We start from the raw sequence: 6,652 nt of genomic DNA, 5'->3' as shown, positions 1-6,652 counted from the left end.
GGAATGGACATCTCTAAAAAGGGCCATCACAGAAGTTGGGAAGGAAAACATAGGTACAAAGAAGGTAGCTGCGAAGAAACGATGGGTAACAGAAGAAATACTTCAGTTGATTGATGAAAGGAGGAAGTACAAACATGTTCCGGGAAAATCAGGAATACAGAAATACAAGACGCTGAGGAATGATATAAATAGGAAGTGCAGGGAAGCTAAGACAAAATGGCTGCAGGAAAAATGTGAAGACATCGAAAAAGATATGATTGTCGGAAGGACAGACTCAGCATACAGGAAAGTCAAAACAACCTTTGGTGACATTAAAAGCAACGGTGGTAACATTAAGAGTGCAACGGGAATTCCACTGTTAAACGCAGAGGAGAGAGCAGATAGGTGGAAAGAATACATTGAAAGTCTCTATGAGGATGAAGATTTGTCTGATGCGATAGAAGAAGAAACAGGAGTCGATTTAGAAGAGATAGGGGATCGAGTATTAGAATCGGAATTTAAAAGAGCTTTGGAGGACTTACGGTCAAATAAGGCAGAAGGGATAGATAACATTCAATCAGATTTTCTAAAATCATTGGGGGAAGTGGCAACAAAACGACTATTCACGTTGGTGTGTAGAATATATGAGTCTGGCGATAAACCATCTGACTTTCGGAAAAGCATCATCCACACAATTCCGAAGACGGCAAGACCTGACAAGTGCGAGAATTATTGCACAATCAGCTTAACAGCTCATGCATCGAAGCTGCTTACAAGTATAATATACAGAAGAATGAAAAAGAAAATTGAGAATGCGCTAGGTGACGATCAGTTTGGCTTTAGGAAAAGTAAAGGGACGAGAGAGGCAATTCTGACGTTACGGCTAATAATGGAAGCAAGGCTAAAGAAAAATCAAGACACTTTCATAGGATTTGTCGACCTGGAAAAAGCGTTCGACAATATAAAATGGTGCAAGCTGTTCGAGATTCTGAAAAAAGTAGGGGTAAGCTATAGGGAGAGACGGGTCATATACAATATGTACAACAACCAAGAGGGAATAATAAGAGTGGACGATCAAGAACGAAGTGCTCGTATTAAGAAGGGTGTAAGACAAGGCTGTAGCCTTTCGCCCCTACTCTTCAATCTGTACATCGAGGAAGCAATGATGGAAATAAAAGAAAGGTTCAGGAGTGGAATTAAAATACAAGGTGAAAGGATATCAATGATACGATTCGCTGATGACATTGCTATCCTGAGTGAAAGTGAAGAAGAATTAAATGATCTGCTGAACGGAATGAACAGTCTAATGAGTACACAGTATGGTTTGAGAGTAAATCGGAGAAAGACGAAGGTAATGAGAAGTAGTAGAAATTAGAACAGCGAGAAAACATCAGGATTGATGGTCACGAAGTCAATGAAGTTAAGGAATTCTGCTACCTAGGCAGTAAAAATAACCAATGACGGACGGAGCAAGGAGGACATCAATAGTAGAGTCGCTATGGCAAAAAAGGCATTTCTGGCCAAGAGAAGTCTACTAATATCAAATACCGGCCTTAATTTGAGGAAGAAATTTCTGAGGATATGCGTCTGGAGTATGGTAGTGAAACATGGACTGTGGGATAACAGGAACAGAAGAGAATCGGAGCATTTGAGATGTGGTGCAATAGACGAATGTTGAAAATTAGGTGGACTGATAAGGTAAGGAATGAGGAGGTTCTACGCAGAATCGGAGAGGAAAGGAGTATGTGGAAAACACTGACAAGGAGAAGGGACAGGATGATAGGACATCTGCTAAGACATGAGGGAATGACTTCCATGGTACTAGAGGGATCTGTAGAGGGCAAAAACTGTAGAGGAAGACAGAGATTGGAATACGTCAAGCAAATAATTGAGGATGTAGGTTTCAAGTGCTACTCTGAGATGAAGAGGTTAGCACAGGAAAGGAAGTCGTGGCGGGTCGCATCAAACCAGCCAGTAGACTGATAAAAAAAAAAAACGCTCTTTCAGTCTCAGTAGTTCTAGATACATGCGACATCTGACGCCCTGAATTATAAGGGGCGACCAGAAAGTTTCCGTTTGACACTGTTGCCGATCCGTGAATGCGACGTGTAGGCGAGGGGTTAGTGTGACATTCGCGGCTTTCCGACCTGCATGCGGCGAATGTGGAAACCTGAAGTATGGCGACGTTATTACTAAGATAATGCATCCAAACAGGACCAAAGCGTTGTTTCTCTTTTCATGGCTGGAGAAGGACAACCACTGGTAGTCATCCATCGGAGAATGAAAAATGTGTGTGGGGCCTGCACACCTGTCGTGGACAAATAGTGTCGCTGCTCGATGATAACGCACGTTGCCATATCGCTAACCTCGTAACGTAGCAGTTCGTCCTCCCGAACAGGCCATGAAGGTCCAATCGGGCGCCGTGTCATCCCCAGCTCATAGGCGTCACTGTATGCGGATGTGGAGGGGCGTGTGGCCAGCACACCGCTCTCCCGAGAACGGAGCCGCTAGTTCTCAATCTAGTAGCTGCTCACTTTGCCTCACAAGGGCTGAGTCCACCCCGCTTGCCAACAGCGCTCGGCAGACCGAATGGTCACCCCTCCAAGTGCTAGCCCAGCCCGACAGCGCTTAACTTCGGTGATCTGACGGGAACCGGTGTTACCACTGGGGCGAGGTCGTTGGCAACGTAGCATTTGCTCCAACTCAAATGGGAGACGCTCCATCACCCCCTCTATGGTCCTCGATGTGTCCCCGTGCGATAGCCACACCTTAGGTCCCTTAAAAAAGGCCAAGAAGAGACGACGTTTCCTGTCGGACCAGAATGTGCAGCAGGCAGTTAGGACTTGTTCGCGCACTAGGTCACGTTGTTTTACCTATCGGGTACTTTCAACGTGGTGCGTCGATGATACGTCTGCCTCAGTGCTCACGGCGATTTTACCTGATTGGCGTGACAACCCTGAACTATAACAGCTTCGAACAGAAACTTTTAGATTGCCCTTTGTAGACAGATTATATTAGATTAGAAACAGTTTTTGTTTCATGGAGACGAAGTCAAAAGATCCTCAAGGATTCAGTACGTGTTGTACTACAACATTACGTAACATGTATTTGCGAAAGGTAAATAAAAAAATAATAAGTAAAAAAAACTATATTCCACATACCCCACGTCAGATGGTCCTCGTGGATATACATACAACAAGTCAGAATATCTTAAACACATCTTCATTTGAAAGGTATAACAAAAATGTGACAAATGTAAATCTACAATACACTGAGGTCTGAAATTAGATTTAGTGGCCACGCATCAACCAAGAGAAAATCAGTTTACAACACTTGTTTACATTAATCACTTCACTGCACTGAAGATTTGCAGGCGTAAGATTTTACTTAATACACACGGTATTTAAAATTATCAACACATATACACATCAGTCGGTTCTGCTAACAAACTTGTCTGTGGAGTTGATTATCAATAAATACTTTAGTTTCCTGCTTTATCAGTAAAATTTTTACTCTCGCTGGTATATTATTGGAAATATTTGTCGTTGAATAACTTCACAGGAGATCAAAGTAAGTGACTTACCTGACCAGACGCAACACTAGTCCCGGCGTGTGAACACCAAGCAGCTCGGCTCGTTGTGGAGCGCTGGGTGCAGCCGGGTGGTCACCCGAGCCTCTGTCGCTGACACGAGCCACAGCAATTACATTGTGTGTTGCTGCCAATTGGTTGTATGCAATAAGCTAGGTTGACGGGTCACGTTGCGTAATGATAGGCAACACCTATCGGTTTTGGACGTCCCCATAACTGTACCATAAATGAAGTTAGCGGACTTGTTGGTAAATCAACGTGGACTCTGCAACACGTCTGCAACGAATTACCACCAGTGGATCTTTTCTTATACTAATGGTTTAAAATGATTATAGCCGACAGAGATCGATATAAAAATGGTTCAAATGGCGCACTATGGGACTTAATATCTGAGGTCATCAGTCCCCTAGAACTTAGAACTACTTAAACCTAACTAACCTAAGGACATCACACACATCCATGCCCGAGGCAGGATTCGAAACTGCAACCGTAGCAGCCCCGTGGTTCCGGACTGAAGCGCCTAGAACCGCTCGCTGCACAGGAGACCGATATGAAACATCCATAATGCACGTTGGTTTTGGTAATGTGGCACACCACCCACTATTTACTTCTATTTGTTATGTAATACCTAACGTGACAAGACCGCCCTTTAGCTACAACACTATGAAAGTATGCCATACGCAAATCTGACTGTACTATTCAATATTTTGCCTCTAATGGTGAGTCTGAAGTGGATACAATGCAATAGATACTTGTTGTTGTTGTTGTTGTGGTCTTCAGTCCTGAGACTGGTTTGATGCAGCTCTCCATGCTACTCTATCCTGTGCAAGCTTCTTCATCTCCCAGTACCTACTGCAACCTACATCCTTCTGAATCTGCTTAGTGTATTCATCTCTTGGTCTCCCTCTACGATTTTTACCCTCCACGCTGCCCTCCAATGGTAAATTTGTGATCCCTTGATGCCTCAAAACATGTCCTACCAACCGATCCCTTCTTCTAGTCAAGTTGTGCCACAAACTTCTCTTCTCCTCAATCCTATTCAATACCTCCTCATTAGTTACGTGATCTACCCACCTTATCTTCAGCATTCTTCTGTAGCACCACATTTCGAAAGCTTCTATTCTCTTCTTGTCCAAACTATTTATCGTCCATGTTTCACTTCCATACATAGCTACACTCCATACAAATACTTTCAGAAACGGATTCCTGACGCTTAAATCTATACTCGACGTTAACAAATTTCTCTTCTTCAGAAACGATTTCCTTGCCATTGCCAGTCTACATTTTATATCCTCTCTACTTCGACCATCATCAGTTATTTTACTCCTTAAATAGCAAAACTCCTTTACTACTTTAAGTGTCTCATTTGCTAATCTAATTCCCTCAGCATCACCCGATTTAATTTGACTACATTCCATTATCCTCGTTTTGCTTTTGTTGATGTTCATCTTATATCCTCCTTTCAAGACACTGTCCATTCCGTTCAACTGCTCTTCCAAGTCCTTTGCTGTCTCTGACAGAATCACAATGTCATCGGCGAACCTCAAAGTTTTTACTTCTTCTCCATGAATTTTAATTCCTACTCCGACTTTTTCTTTTGTTTCCTTTACTGCTTGCTCAATATACAGATTGAATAACATCGGGGAGAGGCTACAACCCTGTCTCACTCCTTTCCCAACCACTGCCATCTGGTTTCTGTACAAATTGTAAATAGCCTTTCGCTCCCTGTATTTTACCCCTGCCACCTTCAGAATTTGAAAGAGAGTATTCCAGTCAACATTGTCAAAAGCTTTCTCTAAGTCTACAAATGCTAGAAACGTAGGTTTGCCTTTTCTTAATCTTTCTTCTAAGATAAGTCGCAAGGTTAGTATTGCCTCACGTGTTCCAACCTTTCTACGGAATCCAAACTGATCTTCCCCGAGGTCCGCTTCTACCAGTTTTTCCATTCGTCTGTAAAGAATTCGCGTTAGTATTTTGCAGCTGTGACTTATTAAACTGATAGTTCAGTAATTTTCACATCTGTCAACACCTGCTTTCTTTGGGATTGGAATTATTATATTCTTCTTGAAGTCTGTGGGTATTTCGCCTGTCTCATACATCTTTAGCCACTTTAAATCCCCCCCCCCCCCCCACACACACACACATAAATTAATTTAAAAAGGTTTGTAGTGTCTGACTACACAGAATTATTGGCGAAAAAGACAAAGGTGTAATTCGCTGAGCTAACGCAAACAACTCTAATTAAAAGGTGTACAAAAAATTTTGCGGTGTAGGTGACAAAGTTGGGAGTGCATGCAGTCCCTACCACAGTTCCCGCTCAGAATGTGTATAACGCTATCTGACTGTAATTCACTGGATTGACAGAGATTGTGAATGGCAAACTACAAACTAATGCGTCATATTCACGGATCAGCCAAAACATTATGATCACTGCCCACTGCAAGACTGGATGCCTCCACGTGGCGTTGCGGGAACGTAACGCAATAAGAAAATTATTTACGCCTAGCAGAGACGAATAGGGGACTGCCGTAGCGAAAATGTGCGCTGCATGTGGAGAAATCCACTGAGATAAGCGACTTTGCCAAAGGGATGATTATTATTTTCTAGAGATTGTGAACGAGTACCTCGAGAACGGCGGAGCTGGTCGAATGTTCACCTGCTGCTTTTGTGAGCATCTATGGAAAGAGGGGCTCCGTAGCAGAACACCTCTGCACGTTCACGTGCTGCTCAGCGACATCGTCACTTTCGATTATACTGGGCTCGGGATCATCGAGATTGGACTGTATATCACTGGAAACGTGTCAAATGGTTCAAATGGCTCTGAGCACTATGGGACTTAACTTCTGAGGTCACCAGTCCCCAAGAACTTAGAACTACTTAAACCTAACTAACCTAAGGACAGCACACATATCCATGCCCGAGGCAGGATTCGAACCTGCGACCGTAGCAGTCGCGCGGCTCCGGACTGAGCGCCTAGAACCGCTAGACCACCGCGGCCAACGAAACGTGTCGGCTCGGCGAATGAATCACGCTTTTGCTAAACCAGGTCTGTGGTCGTATCCACAAATGCCGTCATTCAGACAA

The 6,652-nt window shown here is 43.5% G+C and overlaps 1 pseudogene; it reads right to left on the bottom strand.

Moving 5' to 3' along the window:
- Positions 1-2,544: 2,544 nt before the first annotated feature.
- Positions 2,545-2,662, bottom strand: LOC124796499 (annotated as a pseudogene).
- Between the last annotated feature and the right edge of the window lie 3,990 nt (positions 2,663-6,652).

The sequence above is a fragment of the Schistocerca piceifrons genome, chromosome 4, assembly GCF_021461385.2.
Source record: "Schistocerca piceifrons isolate TAMUIC-IGC-003096 chromosome 4, iqSchPice1.1, whole genome shotgun sequence".
NCBI classification, from domain to species: Eukaryota; Metazoa; Arthropoda; class Insecta; order Orthoptera; family Acrididae; genus Schistocerca; species Schistocerca piceifrons.
Note: the sequence above shows the minus strand (reverse complement) of the source record. Positions and strands in the feature narration are given on the sequence as shown.